General features: G+C 39.1%; 1 protein-coding gene across 14 annotated transcripts in view; it reads left to right on the forward strand.

Moving 5' to 3' along the window:
• The window catches only part of Tbl1xr1 (TBL1X/Y related 1), a 155284-nt gene that overhangs the window by 64545 nt on the left and 69011 nt on the right, over positions 1–21728 (forward strand). For 9 of the 14 annotated variants that reach the window (XM_069991874.1, XM_069991869.1, XM_069991870.1 and 6 more), the window contains one exon: positions 6065–6140. The exons of the other annotated variants lie outside the window; for them this stretch is intronic. The gene's annotated coding sequence lies outside the window, so the exon portion shown is untranslated. The remainder of the gene's footprint in view (positions 1–6064; positions 6141–21728) is intronic. 14 annotated transcript variants of the gene reach the window in all.

Here is a 21728-nt window from a genome sequence, read left to right on the forward strand (position 1 = left end):
CACTTCCGGCTTTTTTCATTTTGCTTATGTGGTGCTGAGGAATCGAACCCAGGGCCTCAGGCATGCAAGGCAAGCGCTCTACCACTGAGCCACCTTCCCAGCCCTGAAGTCAGGGATTTTGTTTTATTACCTTCGGTGGCAGAGGGTACACACATAACCAATCTCATGTGATATGCCTAAATATTTGTCCACTGTATAACTCCCTGGATGCATAGTCCAGTTTTTCCATTGCTATTGCTTTATATGACAATGTTCCATTATATTGGGTAGAAACGAAAACTCCTTAATAACTCACTACTGGAAATTTTGTTTCTTGAACTGGAAGCTTAGTCAGTTTTTATGTCTATCTCCATGTGGGTTCAGTGGTATTGCTTTTGCGTCACCTCATGCTCTTCTCTTCCTCTCCCCTTTTCTGATCTCTTTATTTATTTATTTGGTTTTTTTTTTTTTTTTTTTTTTTTTTTTTGTCAGTCTTGAGTCTTGAACTCTGGGCTTGAGATCTGTCCCTCAGCTCTTCCGCTCAAGGCTAGCATTCTAGCCCTTGAGCCACAGTATCACTTCCGGCTTTTTTTGTTTTATGTGGTGTTGAGGAATCGAACCCCAGGGCCTCTTGCATGTGAGGCAAGCACTCTACCACTGAGCCACCTTCCCAGCCCCTGAGCTCTTTATTATTTATTTATTTATTTATTTATTTATTTATTTATTTATTTATTTATTTATTTATTTATTTATTCTTTTGGGTCTGGTCGTGGGGCCTGAACTCTGGGCCTGGGCGCTGTCCCTCAGCTCTTCAGCTCAAGGCTAGCGCTCTACCAGCTGAGCCACAGTATCACTTCCGGCTTTTTTCTTTTTTGATTATGTGGTGCTGAGGAATCGAACCCAGGGCCTCATGCATGCAAGGCAAGTACTCTACCACTGAGCCACCTTCCCAGCCCCTGATCTCTTTATTTTTATAAATATATTGTCTTTCCTTTTGTAATTGTGGGCAATGCAGATTGTTTCGTTTCTTATTTAAGAGTAAACTTAGAAGGATCAAACATTTAGTTGCACCATTTACTTGCAGTCTAATACTTGAAAGAAGTCACCTTTGTGCTTTCTTCCTCCCCCAAGAGATTAGCGAATAGACTCTTAACTAATAAAATTCCCTATCTTGTCCTTTCCCTCCATCTACATTGGCCAGTGGTTCTCAAGATACAGGGCAGAGTTTATATGTATAACTACTGCATAGGTCCTATGCAAGAACAATTAAAAGTGAAGGACCCAGAATGTTAGTTAAGTTCACCATTAAAAGGCATTTTTTTTTCAAGTATCACAGTGTTTATTGATAGATACAAGTATATAAAATCAGGGCATGAACATGACTTGATAAATTAAGTAGACTTAATTTCAGTACTATAATAACAGGGACCAGTTCAAATTCTCACCATTTGTTTCACACCCACAAAAACCACCAAGGGCATTAACAATCTCTCAAAACTGATCAGCTTTGTGCAAGTAAACCATGTTTCTTTTAAAAAGACTTGTGCACTTGCCCAGGCTCAAGGACATTAAAATCTAGCACATAAAGCCCATTACTAGAGGAAGAAATACAGGCAATATACTTTGTAGTCCAGAGTTAACTTAGCAGGGGTGTTCTCATTTTCGTTGAAAATATATTGTTTAAATAAATGATTTTTGTGTTGTAGATTAATTCCTTTTTAAACTCTTGGTATCAAACACTGTCCCTGAGCTTTTCAAGGCTGGTGCCACTACCACTTATGCCACAGTTCTGCCTCCTACTTTTTGGAGGTTAATTGGAGATTAAGATTCTCATGGCCTTTCTTGCCTGGACTGACTTTGAACTGTAACCCTCAAATCTCAGCCTCCTCAATAGGTAAGATTCCATTGGAGCCTTGGTTTCTCTTAGTTTTTCCTAGTGCACTCAACTGTTTTCCTAGACCACAAAGATTGAAAGGCAAGTGAGGAAGGGCAATTGAAAGGCAAGTGAGGAAGGGCAATCTTGTTATTTTCTCTTTTAGATCTTCACTATTGCCTCACCTCATTCTTCTACTGATTTCATTCTAAACTGTGTTTAGTTTAAAACAAACCCTGGCTTAGCAGCTGTCAACTTCGTTGGCAAGAAAATGTCAGATTTATGTATTTCTAAAGCATGGTAAGTTATACCAATAATATTGGTATGGGTTTTTTCTTTTTTCTTTTGGTATATGTGGGGAAATTAGTAAAATTTGCACATGGATGATGTATGTTCATAAGACAAGAGTTAGGGACAGTGATTCATATTTGTCCATACATTCTCATAGTAGTTTTCTGGTTGCAGCTAAAGTTTGTTGATATTTACATTTTCAAATTCCTTGTCATTTAAAGTTAGCAACCTGGGGTGGGAAGAGTAGGGATAAACAAAGATAATAATTATGATTAAAGTAATTATATGTATGGATAGACATGTCATAAGGAAAATCCCTTCATACAGTTAATATAATATGATAAAATGTTAATCACCTGAAGGCTTTTAGTGTGTAGATGTTAATGTGTCACTTATATTAGCACTTGGAACTAGTACTCAGGACAAAGTTTAAAATACTTGTTGCTGTACTTGAGTTTGTGACTTTAATTGTCTTTTATTTCATTATCTGGGGCAGGTGATTTTTGTTGTGTTTTAATAAGTTTTTAATATAAGATACTTATATGTGATGCTACCAATAAAACAGCTGAAAAGCGGTAGTTGCATGATTAGACACCAGTGCATGCTTTTGCTGTGCTTCCTTTTTGTAGATGTGTGATTCTGAAAATTCTTAGAAAATAGATCACAGTATACAACACTTGAATCTGTATAACCTAACTCACTTTAATAATGGGACACATAAATAAACACACACAAGACTGGACACCATAAAGACTGACACACACACATATACATATATATTTATATTTGTCAGTCCTAGGGCTTGAAGTCAGGGGCTGGGTGCTTTTCCTGAGCCTTTTTGTGCTCAAGGCTAGTGCTCTACCACTTGAGCCATAGTGTCAACTTCTGGCTCTTTCTGAGACTTTATTGGAGATCAGAGTCTCATGGACTTCCTACCCATGGCTTTGAACTATAATCCTCAGATCTCAGTCTCCTTGGTAGCTAGGATTATAGGCGTGAGCCACCAATACCCAGTCATAAAAAATATTTTTCTTTTAAATATAGTTTTATTGTTGTTATTAAAGCTGGTGAATATAGAGGATTACCATTTCACAATTCAGGTAATGCGTATATTTCTCTTTTGGATGTCATCTCTTCCTTCATTTTACCCCAGTTTCCTCCTCCTGTTCCTGCCACAAATTGCATGATTCTTTTTTACATAGTGTGTATACCATGACTACATCCTTCCTCTTCCCATTTCTGTTGGACCTCTTTTGTCTACCCTAAAAAGACAAATCCCCTTTCAAAGCAAAAAGAAATACTGACAACAAAAAAAGAACCCCCCTCCCCATACTTTCATTTCCTGGACTTTGTTTTGATAAATAGTTTGTAGATGTCCAGAGGATTTGTGCCTTTGGGTTCCTCCCCTAAAATTATCCTCCTTTTGTCTGATTGTCTCCAGTACAATCCTGAAGCTTGAAACCAGGGGCCTTGTGCATGCAGGCTAAGCATTTAAAAAAAAATCCCTCAGCCCATTAAAAAGAAACTCAATATGCAAATCAGTTTTGCTGAGATTCTTATCCTTTAATTCAGATTTCCCCACATTCTCCACATTAAACACAAGTTCACTTTTAGCTTCTCTTTAAGCATGTTAGGTATATGCTTTTGGGGGCTGTTACTGGCCACTGAAGCCTAGGATTAGGTTATATTTCTATTGTAAATGTGAAAATTTTCATTGTTTTTATCTTTCTTCATAATGAAAAAGCTTTTAATGTCTATTAGCTTTCCAAAGGAATCCATAGATGGAATAAAAGTACCACTAGAGAACAGCCAAGATATATTTATCTCACAGAATCTTTTTCTTTCTTTCTTTCTTTCTTTCTTTCTTTCTTTCTTTCTTTCTTTCTTTCTTTCTTTCTTTCTTTCTTTCTTTCTTTCTTTCTTTCTTTCTCTTTCTTTCTTTCTCTCTCTTTCTCTCTCTCTTCTTTCTCTCTCTTTCTCTGTGTCCAGTCGTGGGGCCTGAACTCTGGGCCTGGGCCTGGGCTCTGTCCCTCAGCTCTTCAGCTCAAGGCTAGCGCTCTACCACTTGAGCCACAGCGCCACTTCGGCTTTTTTCTTTTTGCTTATGTGGTGCTGAGGAATCGAACCCAGGGCCTCAGGCATGCAAGGCAAGCGCTCCACCACTGAGCCACCTTCCCAGCCCCATGTCACAGAATTTTTACATCTAAAAAATCTCCTAATTATATGTAGTTAGGTCGATCTAGATATCATCTGTGTCTTTCTATGCAAAAGGCATATTATAAAATCAATACTTCATACGTCATTTTAGATAAAATGTTCTGAGATGTAGATTATAAAAATCAAGTATTTTGTTTGAGAACTAAAAGCCTACAAGCAAATATTTCACTATAAGGAGAACTGATGGATTTAGGTTTTTTTTTTGTTTTTTTGTTTTTTTTTTTGTTGGTCGTGGGGCTTGAACTCTGGGCCTGGGCGCTGTCCCTCAGCTCTTCAGCTCAAGGCTAGTGCTCTACCACTTGAGCTACAGCACCACTTCCTGATGGATTTAGTTTATGTCGTGCACAAAGCAGTTTTTCATAATTAGTATGTGCTCATGAAATTTTTCTGTTAATGGTCAAACAACAGCCTCTTTTGGCCTCTTGGAAACAGTGGTAAAATTACTGGTATAGTTAGGCTCTTGTAATCTCTTCTCTTAGGAGTTGGTGTGGGGAGGAGTTTTCACATCTATATTCTAATCACTTTAGAAGATGCTAAAAATGAGATTACTAAGGGAAGATTGAACTACAGAATTGATCACTCTTGATACTGATTAGTCTTATTCTAAGAGTAAATTAAGATGTTAATTAATGAAGATAAAATCGTGATTAAGGAGACATTTAAAAGGCTTAGACTATTATAAACAGTGTACTACTTGTAAGTAAATAATTTATCTTTTATTTCTATGTTGTATATTTAAATATATACATAATTTAGTAACATTTTAATTATAAAGAAATAGAAAGCATGTGTGCCAAAACTTTTTGCCTGGTAAGAGTACTCTGCTGATTTTTAAATAATAAACAGCCCTCTATAGTTTTAGTGTGAAATATAAAAGTAAAATAAATGATGTTTATAACAAGTAGCTCTGAGTTAATTGGAAGCTAGTAGTAACCAGTTTTTGTTTGGACTGAATCATATTGTCTATAGAACACTTCGCCTTGTAAGTGCTGGGAAAGATCTACCAGTTCCCCATGCCATAAAACCAGTGTATCTCATACCAAGACACAGAGCTCTCACTCCCTTTTCATGTCTTGAATCACTAGAGGCTGGTGGTATATTGTTGATAATTTCAGTGTGGTTGCATTATGTTTAGTGAAAATTACTTTTAATGTGGCTTAACTACTCAACACTGTATTAAGGAGCACTAATATTAGCATGGACTGGAGGTAACCAAGAGGACACTTCTTTCTGTTGTTAGCATTTTAGTGTTTACTCATCACCTCTTTGAGGTAGGAGGCAAGCCATCCACACATCATGGGCTCTGGCTGGATGTTACCATAACTCTGTCACTCTCACTAAAGTTGATCTCTATTCTAGTATAGATGGAACCTACACTTTGGAGTGCAGGTACCTTGAGTACCCTCTTTCTGATATGCTGTGTAAATGATAGCTTTTTCATTGCACAAAAGGTTCATGGACAGTGTGCATTTCCACTCTGAGTTGACTTGAGTTCACTGTTAACCTCTTAGGACTTTTCTAAAGCTTTGTCATTTATGAGGAACTCAAGTTGCAGCTGTTTATGATAGCAATTACTTTGGGGAGATTGTCACTGGTGAGGCCATTGAAGTCTAAATAGTGTTTCTAACATAAAGTTTGATATAGAAAATCTTAAACTGTATCTGTTTTAGGGAACACTGAATACTTTACTTTCCTTTTTCTCAGCGTCAGCAACAGCAACTTGTGATTGGCGGTACCGGATATTTCACTTGCACATCCGCACATCAATGCACTGCCAATGGTAAGACCCCTCTGACTCCCTTGCCCAGTGTTTCATAGGTCTGCTTATTATTCTCTTGATTTAGACAGGCTTTTGAGAGTTCTGAAGTTTTCTCAACAGCTTGATAAAAACTTCTAAACTAAGTACCTTTAAAAAATATGTAATTTCATTGAAATGAATCCCAGATTTTAGTCAAAGAAACCTCTACTTTGAGGATTTCTGTTTTCTGCAGTGTTAAGAAAACTAACTGGTTGTCAGGATGAAAAGTATTATAGATGTGGCCTTGAGTTGTGTCAAATTAAGTCCATTTTGTGAATAGATGTTTCTTGTTAAAATGTTGAATAGTAATAATGGCCTTTTTGTTGTTGTCTGTCATTTCAGTGAATTGGGGGGGCATTTTATTTAAGCTATGTCTAATGACTAGCTTAAGAGCCATTTTACCTATTTAGAAGAAGTTTCTGGATTCCTTTCTTGTGGATAGGGACCATATGATTCAATAATAACAACTGGATGTGGAGCAGCTGAGATTGTTTTATTTCCTGAATATGCTAGAAGGCTTTGGCCTTTACCAGTTTCAGATAACTTGTCGGAAGTAGGTGATAGAATTGGATTAAAAATTTCATTGTGTTTTTCTAGTTGTAGGTTATATGATCTTGCTACTTGACTAGAATTCAGCATGGTTTTCTCTTACATAATTCCTTACCAAAATGTTTTGGGAATATCAATAAATAGGAGAATGATTGCCTTTTCCTTTTTCCAGTGTTAGGAACTGAATCCAGGACCTAATCATGCATTCAAATACTGAGCTACAACCCAGCCCAAATACTTTTAATTACTTACACAGAAAAATCTTCTATTTAAGGGGCTGGGAAGGTGGCTCAGTGGTAGAGTGCTTGCCTTACATGCATGAGAGCAAAAAGAAAAAAGCCGGAAGTGGTGCTGTGGCTCAAGAGGTAGAGCGCTAGCCTTGAGCTGAAGAGCTAAAGGATAGCGCCCAAGCCCAGAGTTCAGGCCCCATGAACGGACCCCCCCCCAAAAAAAAAAAAAAAAAACTATTTAAAAATATTTTATGCTGGGTGCTGGAGGCTCAGGCCTGAAATCCTAGCTGCTCAGGAGACAGATTTGAAAATTGCAGTTCAGAGCCATCCTGGGCAGGAAAGTCCATGAGATTCTTATCTCCAGTTAACCACCAGAAAACCAAAAGTGGAGTTATGGCTTAAAGTGTTATAGTGCTAGCCTTGAGCAAAAGAGCCTAGGGAGAGCACCCATGCCCTGAGTTCAAGTCCCACAACTGACCAAAAAATACTTTTTTATATATGCATTGCCCAAATGTTATTTTTACATAAATTTTATTTTAATTTAAGAAATTAATAAATTTTATTTAATAATCAGAGCTGGAATAAATTAATAATAAAAATGAATCAGAATAAGATTGAAAATATTTCTAGCAGTATTTTTTTGTGAAGTACTGGATTTTGAACTCTGGGCCCTCTGTGTGCTAACTAGATAGGTGCTCTACACTTGCTATGGCTACAGCTCATAGTGATTATTATTTTATTTATTTATTTTTGTGTGTGTGTTTTTGTGCCAGTACTGGCATTTGTATGTGGTTCAAGTCTGGCGCTCTGGACCACTAGTTCACTAGTGCCACAGCTCTACTTCTGCCTTTTTGCTGCTTAATCGGAGATACTAGAGTCTCAGGGACTTTGTGCCCTGGTTGTCTTCAAACTGTAATCTAAGATCTCAGCCTGCTAAGTAGCTGAGATTACAAGAATGAGCCATCAGTGCCCTACTAGTGATTTTTTTTTCTTTTCTTTTTGTATGTATTAGGCATGATTGATATCAATGTGGAAAAAAATACTAAGTAAATCAGGTATAAGATGAGCTAGTTGTTTCAGTATTTTCCCTTTGTAATCTAGCTAAGACAATTTGTTTTTAAGATAAACTTTTATGTTAACAAAGAAGATTTCTTTTCTCTCAATAATTTTCTGAATTCTTGGGGTGGGGAGGTAGATCTTTTTCTTTTTTCCTCCCCATCTTTTCCCCCTTCTTCATCTTCCTCAAGAGTGGCTAAATTTCCGGTAACTTTCTTTTCCTGCCTTTCACATATGACTTGATTTTTCATTGACTTACAAAGTACTTGCTAAGTTCTTCAGATTGCTTTTATGACTCATTAACTCTAATTCAATCTGCTATTTTCCCAGGAGCATTTGAAATTTTCACAGGCTCCTGCATTTACTGTATGAGATATCAGCTTTGCATTCTTCATTTGTGGTCCACATTTGAAACCTGTTATTTTTCTTGTTTGGTTGTGATGTCTTTCTCCTGATAATCAGTGTTGACCTACCTGCCTGATGATTCTGCATCCACCTGTGGAAAGCCATGTCTGTTCCTCAGTGAACTGTTTGTACATTGTCTCATTTGTTCTGTTCTTCAAACAGCTCAGAAGACTAGTTTTGATTAGATCATCTTACATATATTTGACAATTTTGTTGAAAAATTGTTGAAGTCATTTTTATCTCATGATCAGAGAAATTGAAGCTCATTGTTAGTTGAATAAAATTTGTGTTTAAGAAACTAGCTTACAATTTACCTGAGGACTGTGAAGCCAGACATATTTGCACAGAGTGCTATTGAGTTTATAGATATTGATTAAAAATGGTTTTCTAGGAACTTCTGTGATGATACATTATTCTAGGCTCAGCCTCTTCTGTGTACTACTCCCTATCCCCATCCCCCCTTTATCTTTTATTATTTGAGACTTTGGTTACTCATGATCAAACATGATCTGAAAATACTAAGTGGGAAGTTTTCATGAGTTTTAAATTTCATGCATGATAAAAATCTTGATTTGTATCCCTCTGTCCTGCCTGGATTGTATCTAGTGTGTCCACATTGCATATCCTTCCTCCTCCCTCCCTAGTCACTAGCCATCAGGGTTATCAGATCAGCTACCACAGTATCCTGGTGCTTGCATGCAAATAACCCTTACTTTACTTAATAATGGCACATAAGAGTCAGTAGTGGCAATTATGTAGGATATGTAGGAAAGCATCAGACTACCATACCCAGTATGCACTAACCTGTATTTACAGGTAGCCATAAGGGTAAAGGGGGCGCTATTGTACCTCACTGTTTTCCTCTGAAAAATCACAGAATATTTTGTGGATATACACAATACCACCAGCATCTTGATTCTTTTTCTTTTTCTCTTTTTTGATTCTTTTTCTTTTTTTCCCTTCTTTTCCTTTTTTTTTTTTTTTTTTTTTTTTTTTCTGGTCATGGGGCTTGAACTCAGGTCCTGGGCTTTGTCCCCGAGCCTTTCTGTGCTCAAAATCACAGTGCTCTACCACTTGAGCCACAGCACCACTTCTGGTTTTTTGTTTTTTTTGTGAACACTTCAGTATTAATTATGTTGACATTGATGTTTAACAGATCCTCTGGAATTTGTTATTGTTGTTGTTGCTAGTGGGGCTTGAACTTTGCGTCTGGGTGCTGTTTCTGAGCTCTTCAGCTCAAGGTTATCACTCTACCACTTGAGCCACAGCACCATTTCTGGTTTTCTGGTGGTTAATTGGAGGTAGGAGTCTCATGGACTTTCTTGTCGGGCTGGCTTTGAACTGTGGTCCTCAGATCTCAGCCCCCTCAGTAGCTAAGCTAGGATTAAAGGCATGAGCCACCAGCACCCGGCTGGAATTTTTTTCTTTTTAATATTTTTTTTTATTGAGATTAAGTGATTACACAAATTTCACAGTATTGTAAGATAGTGATACTTAAAGTCAGAAACACATTTTAACCATCACAAGGCCAATTGTAATTATCATGGTCTAAAATGTTTGTGAATTCTATGAGCTTTGACAGTACAAGTATTTCTTCCATATTGGGTGATATGTACATTTTTTTCCTTTTGCTTACTGCAAGCTGTTCCCTCTTTCCTTCTCATTCCCTCCCTCTCATTGCTGCCCTTGAGTTGCTTAGTTGGTGTTTATCAATATCCAGTGCAGCTGATGGGCCCCTCTGCTGTATATTTTACCCTGCTTCCCTCTGATTCTGTGTCCTCCTCCTAGCTTCCCTCAGATGTGCCTCTGTGTGTGTGTGTGTGTGTGTGTGTGTGTATGTGTGTGTGTGTGTGTGTTCCAGTGTTCGAGAACATGGAGTCATTTAGAAATGATATGAAAAATTGAGTGGAGGTCCTTTGTTTCTCAAGTCCTGTTTACTTTGTTATATCTCCTTGCATTTTGGATTTAATATCCACATATCAGAGAGACCATGTGCCATTTGTCTCTGCTCTTGCTTTACCTCCTCAGAATGATTTTTTCTAATTCTATCCACTTCCCTGTGAAAACCATTATTTTGTCCTTTCTAATGTCTACATAATATTCCATTGCATATAGGTACCACAACTTTTGGATCTATTCATCTATAGTGGGGCATCTGGGTTGTTTCCCTGTCTTGGCTATTGTGAACAGTGCTGCAATGAACATGGAGGTGCATGTGTCCTTGTATCCTGGTTCCTGTTGCTCAGGGTAGATGCCTAAGAGTGTATGGCTGGGTCATAGGGGGAGGTCTCTATTTAGCTTTCTGAGGTACCTCCAGACTGCTTTCCAAAGAGGTTGTATAAGTGTACATTCCCACCAGCAGTGTAATAGGGTTCCTCTTTCTCTACATCCCTGTCAGCATTTATTGTTGGCTGAATTTAGGATTTGGGCCATTCTGACTGGGGGTAAGGTGGTATGTCAAGGTTGTTATTATTTGCATTTCCTTTACAACCAAGGATGGTGTGTTTCTTTGCCATTTTTATCTTTTCTTCTGAGAAGTCTTTCTTTAGTTCCCTTTATCTAACGATTGGTTTGTTAGGTTTGGGAGTGATGAGTTCTTGAGTTCCCTGTATATAATGGATATTAAGCCCTTGTCTGATATATTCTTGGTAAATATTTTTTCCCAATTAGTTGCCTATCTTTCTAATTAGGTGGCTGTGTCATTAGTTGGGTAGAAACTTTTTATTTTAAGGTAGTCCCATTTGTCGAGTCTCTCTCCAATTTGTTGTGACCCTAGGATTCAGTTCAGGAAGTTCCTGCCTGTGCCTGTAAGTTCAAGTGCCTCTCCCACTCTGTTCTGCAGTAGTTTCAGGTTTAATGTTAAGGTCTTTAATCCATTTTTGAGTTGATCTTAGTATGTGGTGACAGGCTAGGGTGACAGGCTAGGGTCCACTTTCAGTTTTCTGCAGGTGGCTGCCCAGTTTTCCCAGCATTAGTAGTTGAAGAGACTATGCTTCTTCCACTGTATGTCTTTGGCTCCTTTGTCAAATATCAGCTGACTTATAGGTATGTGCCACTGTATGTCTTTGGCTCCTTCGTCAAATATCAGCTGACTTAGAGGTATGTGATTTTATTTCTAGGTCTTCTAATCTATTCCATTGGTCTTCAGGTCTGTATTTCTGGCAATACCAAGGTGTCTTTGTTATTATGTCTCTATAGTAGAGCTTGAAATCTGGTATCATGATCCCTCCTGCGTTGTTTCTTTTGACTAGAATTGCTTTGTCTATTCTAGGTCTTTTGATGTTCCATATGAATTTTTGGATTGTTTTCTCTTTCAGTAAAGAACATCATTGGGATTATGATGGGAATTGCATCGAAATTGTATATCATTTTAGGCAGTATGGCCATTTTTACCATATAGTAATTCTGCCTATCCAAGAGCATGGAAGGTCTTTCCATTTCCTGGTATCCTCTGTGATCTCTTAGGCTTTTATAGTTTTCACTGGATAGTTCCTTCACATCTTTGGTTAGGTTAATTCCTAGATATTTTATTTTTTCAAGGTTATTGTAAATAGGGTTATTTCCCTGATTTCCCTTTCTGCTTGTACATTGTTGGTGTACAGAAAGGCAACTGATTTTTGTGGGTTTATTTTATATCCTGCTACTTTGCCGAAGTGATTTATAAGCTGTAGTGGTTTGAGATTGGAGTTTTGGGATTGTTAGGTATGATATCATATCCTCTGAAAATAGGGATAGTTTAATATCTTTCTTCTCTATGCAGAACCCTTTAATCTCCTTTTCTTCCCTTATTGCTCTGGCTAAGGATTCCATAACTATTTTGAAGAGGAGTGGACAGAATGGGCATCCTTGCCTTGTTCCTGATTTTAGGAGAATTGGTTGTAGTGTTTCCCCGTTTAGTATAATATTGGCTATTGGTCTGTCATATATGGCTTTTATTGTATAAAGGAATGTTTCTTCTATTCCTATTTTTTCCAGAGCTTTTAACATGAATGGATGTTGTATTTTATCAAAAGCTTTTTTCCTTTCAATGGAGATAATCATGTAGTTCTTGACCTTGGATCTGTTGATGTCATGGATTTATGTACTATAAACCATCCCTGCATCTCTGGGATGAAGCCTACTTGATCATAATGTATGATTTAAAAAAAATATGTTTCTGGAATCTAATGGCTGAAATTCTGTTGAGGAGCTTTGCATCTGTGTTCATCAAGGAGATTGGTCTGTAGTTCTCTTTTTTGTTGGATCTTTGCCTGGTTTGGGGATGAGTGTGATCTTGGCTTCATAGAATAAGTTTGGGATTCCTCCCTCTGTTTTTATTTTTTGGGAGAGCTTAAGGAATATGGATATTAGTTCCTCTTTAAAGGTCTTATAGAAGTCCTGGGCTTTTCCTTGTTGGAGGACTGGGCTTTTCCTTGTTGGAGGACTTCTGATTGCTTCCTCTAGCTCATTGTAAGTTTTGGGCTTATCTAATCGATTTCTTCTTGGTTCAGTTTGGGCAATTTGTATTTCTCTAAATATTCATCCATTTCTGCTAGGTTTTCCTTCCTTATTAAGTACAGATTCTGGAAATAGTTCTTTATAATTGCTTGGATGTCTTGGATGTTTGTTGTAATTTTTCCCGTGGCATCCCTGATTTTATTGATTTGGGTCTCCTTTCTTTTTTAGATAATTTTTCCAGAAGTCAATCAGTTTGTTTTTTGTTTTTTTTTTGATTTTCACAAAACCAGCCTTTAAAAAATTAATTTTATTTATACTTAGTCTCTATCTCATTAATTTCTGCTCTTATTTTGGTTATCTCGCTCTGTCTTTGGGTTCAATTTTTTCTTGCTTTTCCAGCAGTTTTAGTTGCATCATGAGATTATTTATTTGGTCTGTTTCTATTTTCTTGATGTGTGCAATAAGTTTGCACCTCAGGAATGCTTTTGCCATGTCCCATAGATTTCTTTGTGATGTATATTCATTTTCACTGAATTGTAGGAACTTTAAAATTTCTTCTGTCATCCAGGTGTTGTTCAGAAGTGTGCTGTTCAATTTCCATGTATTTGAGTAATTTCTATGGTATGCTTTTGTTATTGAGAATTAGCTTCTTTCCACTATGTTCAGATAGAATATAACAGATGATGTCAATCTTGCATTTGTTTAAATTCTTTGTGTGAACTATGATATCTCAATTGAGATATGGCATCATTTAATTCAGGGGCTTCTTTGCCAAACCTCTGGTTGGTAGACCTTTGGTGAGAGTGGAGTATTAAAGTCTCTTAGTATTATTGTATTTAGATCTATTTTTTTCCTGTAAGTCTGAGAGTATTTGCTTAATGTATTTGGGCGCACCAGTGTTTTGGAGAGTATAAATTGATAATGGTGATATCCTCTTCTTGGACTGTTCCCTGTATTAATATGTAGTGTTATTTGTATTTTTGGGGGTCCAGTCGTGGGGGCTAAACTCTGGGCCTGGGTGCTGTCCCTCAGCTCTTCAGCTCAAGGCTAGTGCTCTACCACTTGAGCCACAGTGCCACTTCCGGCTTTTTCTTTTTTCTTATGTGGTGCTGAGGAATCGAACTCAGAGCCTCATGCATGCAAGGCAAGCGCTCTACCACTGAGCCACCTTCCCAGCCCTGTTCTTTGTCTTTTTATATTGATTTTAGTGAAAGTTTTTTTTTTTTTTTTTGCTTTTGTTTTTTGTTTTTGGGTCCAGTCGTGGGGCCTGAACTCTGGGCCTGGGCGTTGTCCCTCAGCTCTTCAGCTCAAGGCTAGCGCTATACCACTTGAGTCACAGCGCCACTTCCGGCTTTTTTCTTTTTGCTTATGTGGTGCTGAGGAGTCGAACCCAGGGCCTCATGCATGCAAGGCAAGCACTCTACCACTGAGCCGCCTTCCCAGACCCTTATAATTTTTTTTTTTTTGGGGTCCGGTCGTGGGGCCTGAACTCTGGGCATGGGCGCTGTCCCTCAGCTCTTCAGCTCAAGGCTAGTGTTCTACCACTTGAGCCACAGCGCCACTTCCGGCTTTTTTCTTTTTGCTTATGTGGTGCTGGGGAATCGAACCCAGGGCCTCAGGCATGCAAGGCAAGCGCTCTACCACTGAGCCACCTTCCCAGCCCCGATTTTAGTGAAAGTTTATTTTGTCAGATATCAGGATGGCAGCTTTTGCCTTCTTGCTGGGAGCATTTTCATGGTAGATCTTCTTCCATCTCTTCACTTGAAGTTTGTTTTTATCTTTGGCTGTGAGATGGTTCTCTTGAAGACAACAAATGGATGGCTCTTGTTTTCTGATGCTGTCTGAAGTTCTTTTTATTTTGATTGGTGAATTGAGTCCATTAATATTTGTGGTTATTGTAGAGAGGTGCATTGTGTTTTCCTCTCATTTCCTGCTTTGCTAAGTTTTTCATTCCTCTCCTCCAGTGCTTTCTAAGTTGGTCTTCTAGTGATATCTGTCTGATGTGGATCCCTTATCTTGTTTTCTTCAGATTGTAATCCCTCTCTTATAATATTGTTTGTAGTGCTGGATTATTATTTATGAATTAATTTAGCTTTTTTTTACTATTAAAAATTTTGGTTTTTCTGTAGAATCTAGCTTTGCTGAATATATCAGTCTGGGTTGCAGTTACTGGTTCTTAGGGCTCGGATGGTACTTTCCCAGGCTTACCTTGCATTCAATGTCCATGTGGAGAGATCTGCAGTGATTCTGATTTTTTTCCCATTGTAGTATTGCTCCTTCTTTGTTTTTGATGCGTGCAAGAACATTTCTTTATTGTTCAAATCTAGTGTTTTTACTATGATGTGCCTGGAAGTGTTCCTCATGGGATCCTGCTTGTTTGGTGTTGTGTATGCTTCTGTTAATGTAAAGATTTTCTCTTTTAAGATTGGGGAAATTTTCGGTGATAATCTTATTAAGTAAGTGTTGCATCCTTTTATTATGGTATTCCTAACCTTCATAGACCCCTATTAATGAAGCTTAAATTTCTTGCCTCTATCTACTTGTTCTTGGACTTCCTTTTAAGTGGTTCTTCTATATCTGACTTTTCCAGTTCTTGCATTTTGTCTTACATACCTATTTTCCATTTAATTCACTCTATTGACTATGGCTTCCATTGTGGTTTTCACAGAGGTAATCGAACCATCTATGATTTGTATGTCAGTTCTCAACATATTAATTTCCTCTTTTAAATTGGTGTGTACTGCATCAATTTTTGAATGCATCTCTTGTTTGAAATCCTGGATCTCTTTTGAGATTGTTTCTGGTTTAAATTTTGGATCCATTTCTTGCTTTAACTTTTTAGTCATTGCTTCTATCACTTCTTGGATGTAGTGTTTGTCTTCCATTCTTTTTCGATTTAACTGGAGTTCTTCCCTGCGCCGCTACTGGCCTTTGGGGATTGTTTGATGTCTTGGCTGTTGATGAATCTTGTAATTTTTCACTGTGATTTTCGCATGAAGATTCAGGGATTATTGGAGACAAATCCCAAACTCTGTTTTGGTCAATAGGCCTTTGCTTGGTTCTGGGGTGTTTCCTGGGTCAATTGTTGAAGCCTGCTCTCAGCCCGGGGCTGGCTGAAAGAGTCTTTGCCCACTCTCAGTTCTGTTGGGGGAGGGACTGACATCCAGCTGCTAGTCTGATCCTGGTAGGGCTCACTCTTGTTAGATTCTGGTAGGCAGATACACTCTACCCTCTGCTAAGGCATGTGCTCAGTTCCTGACTTGAATCAGGGACAGGTGGTTTAGGCAGCTCAGGCTCCCACCTGGGTGTCCTTGTTAAGCCTCCTACTGGAGCCCAAAGGCAGTTCCCGACTTAAGCCAAGGACCATAATCCTTCCCAGGGTCACTCTTTGCAAACCCCAGGTGGGCTGGATGTATTCCACCAGATGCTGGTGGTTTGAGCTACCCAATCCCCAGCCAGGAATATACTGGTTGGGCTCCTTCAGCTGCCAGCTGCGGAGGCCCACAGGACTGACCACATCCGAGCTCCCTTCCCGGGCGCTCTTGTCAAGCCTTGCACAAGTACCCAGCTTCAGTGGGACCAGTTGCCCAGGTGGTGGGGGAGGAGTCCGGGTCAAGCTCTGGGGGTCACCACCAGCACTGGTCTCCCGTGGTGGTGGAGGGGGCCTCACCTGTGAGGTACTCACTTGTCCTGGAACTGGTTGGGGGCTGTCCAGCAGTGCTGTGTCATATCACTGTTTCTGTGCATTGGAGGTTGCTGGTCGTCACTGCGTTCCGCATTCCGTTGAGATGATTGTGGGCTGGGCCGGTGGTGGTGGTGGTGTTTGGGGGCTGTGGGTCTGGGTTTTATGGTATCTCCCTCTGTTTATGCTGTCCGGGTTCGGCGCCGTGGGCATTTTCTGTGCTGGTGTTCTAAGGACTGCTGCAGCTTTGGGGTCCCCAGCAACCTGGCCGCTTTGGCTGCTTGGCACGGAGTTGCATCCCCAGCATCAGATGAGCCGAAGGGTCTTTGCGCTTTTCCATCTTTGTGTAGGTTCTGAAGTTTTTACCTTCTCTTTATTCATTTCCTTTATTTCTCTGGGTGTTTGCCTTTTTGCTGTTGTCAGTCTTTTGGGGAAACAGCATTGGAACTCCAACTCTATTTGGTTGGAGAGAGCTGTGGTGTTTCCCTGCTGTTCCGTCGCCATCTTCTGGAATTTTTAAAAACAATTTTATTGTTATTATTTAAGTGTTGTTACTATTAAGGAGTACCATTTCATAAATCAGGGAATGAGTGCTTTTATCTTTTTAGACAATGTCACTCCTTCCTTTTCTGTCCCTCAGTTTCCCACTTTCTTCCCTGCCCACTAGAATTTTTCCATCTAGAATTTTTTTCATTTTGTAAAGCCATTAAAAATTGACTTTTTCTAGCTCTTGGCAAATATTTTTACTTTCTGTTTCTATGAGTTTAGATACCTCATATAAGCAACATGATGTAATGTATCTTCTTTCTAATGTATTCAATTTCAATGTTATACCCTATGACCTGAAGTTCTGGTTCTACAAAACAGTATATGATAACCATGTGTCTTACAACATCACTCCTAACCCATCCCTTCTGTCACTTTTTTAAAAAAATTGAGATTAGGTGATTACATAGATTTCATATATTTCATAGTATTGTAGAATAAATGGTGGAGAGATTTTGTGTGTGTGTGTGTGTCTCTGTGTGTGTCTCTGTGTGTGTGTGTTTCGGTCGTGGGGCTTGAACTCTGGGCCTGGGTACTGTCCCTGCAGTCTTCAGCTCAAGGTGAGCGCTTTACTGCTTGAGCCATAGCACCACTTTCCAGTTTATTGGAGATAAGAGTCTCACAAACTTTCCTCCTGGGCTGGCTTTGAACCATGATCCTCAGATCTCAGCCTCCTGAGTAGCTAAGATTACAGGCGTGATCCACTGGTGCCTGGCCTGAGTTGTTTTTTCATCATTGCAAATGATCTCTTTTTACCTTATTCAACTCCTTAATACTTCTTGTTAGATTAATCTCTACATTTTCTCATGTGTGCGTGTGCAGGTGTGTGCATGTGCCTGGGTGCCTGGTTCTGGAACTTGAACTAAGAACCTGGCCTCTGTTCCTGAGTTTTTGTGCTCAAGGCTAGTGCTCTGCCACTTGGCATAGCTCTCCTTCTGGCTCTTTGGTTATTAATTGAAGGTAAAAGTCTCAAGATTTTCTTGCCTGGCCTAGCTTCAGACTGCCATCCTCTATCTCATTCCCCTGAATAGCTAGGATTACAGGCATGAGCCAAGGGCTACATGATTTCTTTTTAAATCCTGCATATACACACGACATTTTCCATCCATTCATTTGCTGGTGGACTTTTGGATAGCTCATACCATTTGTCTCTTGAACAGTGCAGATTTGAATATGAGGGCCAGATATGAGATCCTTAGTTCAGTTATTTAAAAATTCTATTTGATGTGATTGCTGGATCATTTGGCAGTTTTAGTTGTACTCTTCTGAGGAACTTGAATTCTGTTTTCTGTAGCAGCTATGCCATTTTATATAACCACCAACTGTGGTTACATAAAACATGACAACACTTTTATTTGTTGTCTAACTGGTGGAAGCCATCCTCATGGGTGTGAGGTGTTAATTTATCACCAACTGATTATTCATTTAATTTGTTTTCCTAAACTGTTAACAGACATTTGTTTTACATATATATGCACTATATTTGGTTACTACTGTACAGTTTATGCTTGTACCTAATTTTTATTTGTCCTATAAAGTTTTCCAAATTCTTTATTTTGGTAATTTCCTTCTGTACTGAAACATTCCTCTTTTTCTTGTGTTTTCTGTATATTAGTACTTAGATCTAACAGCTTATTAATCAAAGTCAGGTTTTTCCTCCCATTATTTTGAGAGATTAGAGAATATTTCTTTCTTAGGTGGTGTCATGAAGACATGCATAATTTTGCTGTCCTGTTTTGTGCTGTTATGATGATCACTGGTGATTCTCATGTAAATCTATTATTACCACACCAGTATGCACAAATAACAGTATCCTTATCATATCAAACTTATTTTTCTCTGTAGTATTTTTACTAACAGAAACTTCTTGCTCCGGTGATTTTTAATAATATCCTTGCTGTCTCTTAGAGCAAGAGGTTGCTAACCTTGTTAGTCTTTTCTCAAGTCTCAGTCAGGTATGTTTCTAAGAGTCCTGATTTCCTTCCTTTAGTGAAAAGAATTTTGGGCTAGTGGTGTGCATTGCTTCTGGTATGGGAGGGAGGGAGGGAGGGAGGGAGGGAGGGTGTGTGTGTGTGTGTGTGTGTGTGTGTGTGTGTGTGTGTGTGTGTGTGTGTGTGTGTGTGTGTGTGTGTGTGTGTGTGTGTGTGTGTGTGTGTGTGTGTGTGTGTGTGTGTGTGTGTGGTATTTCACATGTAAATTTAGATTTTTTATTTATTTATTTTTGTCATTGGGCTTGTACTTAGGGCCTGGGTGTTGTCTTCTCTTGTCTGGCTTTGAACTGTGATCCTCAGATCTCAGACTCTTGAGTAGCTAGGGGTATAAGCATGAGCCACCAGTGCCAAGCCCCTCTATCTTTTCTTGGGGGTCTTTTTGTCAGCGCTAGTCTAGACATTGTTAATCCTATTTATGCTTCCTGTAGTAGTTGGAATTACAGATACATGCTACAATGTCTGGCCTTTTATGTTAAGATGGGGTCTTGAATGGACTATCCTCAAAATTCAGTTTTGTTTTGTTTTGTTTTTTTTGGTCAGTTGTGGGGCCTGAACTCTGGGCACTGTCCCTCAGCTCTTCAGCTCAAGGCTACTGCTCTACCACTGAGCCACAGCACCACTTCCGGCTTTTTTCTGCTTATGTGGTGCTGAGGAATCGAACCCAGGGCCTCATGCTTGCGAGGCAAGCACTCTACCACTAAGCCAACTTCCTAGCCCCAAATTCAGTCTTTAAAATCTCAACTTCCTGAGTAGCTAGGATAAAAACATGAACCCTGGTGCCTATCAAAGATAGGAAATTTTTATTTAATTTTGTTTTTCTAATTTTATATGTTCTACTTCAACATGAGGTTTTTTAAATCTTATTTTCTTCTTCCCCTTTGTTTAGAAAACTGATTATGTCTTAGTTTTTAAAAGATTATAAATAAACAAAGGATATGTATATGGGTAACATTTTGGAGATTACCTTGAAACACTCTTGGTATGCTACTTCATTGTAGTTCTTACTTACACGGTTACCTAGGCTTTAGGACTCTGTGTGTGTGCACGTGTTTGCATGAGTGTGTGTGTGTGTGTGTGTGTGTGTGTGTGTGTGTGTGTGTGTGTGTGTGTGTGTGTGTGTGTGTGTGTGTGTGTGTGTGTGTGTGTGTGTGTGTGTGTTTTAGTCAGTCATGGGGCTTGAACTCTGGGCCTGGGCATTGTCCCTGGGTTCTTCAGCCCAAGAGCGTTCTGGTGGTTTTATTGGAGGTTAAGAGTTTCATGGACTTTCCTGCCTGGGCTGGCTTTGAACTGTGATCCTCAGATCTCAGCTTCCTGATTAGCTGGGATTACAGGCGTGAGCTACCAGCAACCAGTTTATGTGTGTCTTTATTGTTTGAACTATCCTAATGAGAGATTCTTTTCACAGCACAATCTGTCAGCTTGTAACATTGATCCCTTTGGCTCTTCTGCTTTTTCTTGTTCTGATTCTGTAGCCATCCCACCACTTTGTTGTGGCTGGATGGGGTGGGGAGGGTGAGCAATATTGGTGTTTCATTACTAGGCCTTAGACTTTTTTAGGCAGGTGCTTTGTCACTTGAGCTATGTTCTTCAGTCCTTTTGCTTTAGGGGTTTTTCTAATAGTCTTTGGAGTTTTTGCCCCTGTGTTCTTGACCTCGATTTTCCTAGTTATGCTTCCTGCTAGCTAGAATGACAGGTATGGTATATACCACTGTATATACCATATGGTATATACCCCCACAGCTGGTATCAAATTACTAGTTTTGTCTAGTAGCTCAGATTACAGATGTAAATCACTATGCCCAGCTTATCCCACAAATGCTAAAAATTAATTTGACTTAGAATTATTATTACGTTTTGTTCCTGCAGAATTGGCTCCTTGATTGTAACCCTTTACTTTGAAAGACAACTCCAGAAATTTCTGATGTGACAGGAGTGAGGAAGTGATGTGAGAAGGGAAAGATAAAAGAAGCCCATATTGGGTGTCTTAAAGAGTAGGTTATTGTTATGTGCAGTTGGGGTTCAGTTCCTGTCAGGAGTTTACTTCAGAAGTGTATTGACGCCATTTGGAAAATGTTTTTGGAACCATTTCTTTTCCTCTTCTTTTTCATCCCTGCCTTCCCTCCTTTTTTGTAATTACTGGGAAGCACTAACAAGCACTTTACCACTTAAGCCATGACCCAATCCTTTTGTTTTCAGATAGGATCACCTGCTTTTTGCCTTGGTAGACTTGGACTTTGTAATCTGTCTCCTGAGTAAATTGGGCCAGAGGCATGCTTCAATATATCCAGCTTGTGTCCCCCCCCCTCCCTCCCCCCCCCCCCCCAGTTGTGGGGCTTGAACTTTGGGCCTGGGCGCTGTTCCTCAGCTCTTCAGCTCAAGGCTAGTGCTCTACCACTTGAGCCACAGCGTCACTTCCAGCTTTTCTGCTTATATGGTACTGAGGAATGAGTCTGACTAAACTTTTTCACTGAACTGGCCTCAAACTGTAATTCTCTGTTTTCTACCTTGCAAGTAGTCAGGACAGCAGGCATGCACCCCAGGCCTGTCCTATAATTTCTTTTTTCCTTCTTCTTTCCTTTCTTTGTATCTATTCATTCTCTTAGTGGGTGATGGTATATGTTTTAAATTGTTTTGTTTGAAAGAAAAAATAATAACATTAGGAATTTCTAGCTCT

Source organism: Dipodomys merriami, unplaced genomic scaffold (genome assembly GCF_024711535.1).
Source record: "Dipodomys merriami isolate MVZ:Mamm:240054 unplaced genomic scaffold, mDipMer1.0.p SCAF_40, whole genome shotgun sequence".
Lineage (NCBI taxonomy): Eukaryota > Metazoa > Chordata > Mammalia > Rodentia > Heteromyidae > Dipodomys > Dipodomys merriami.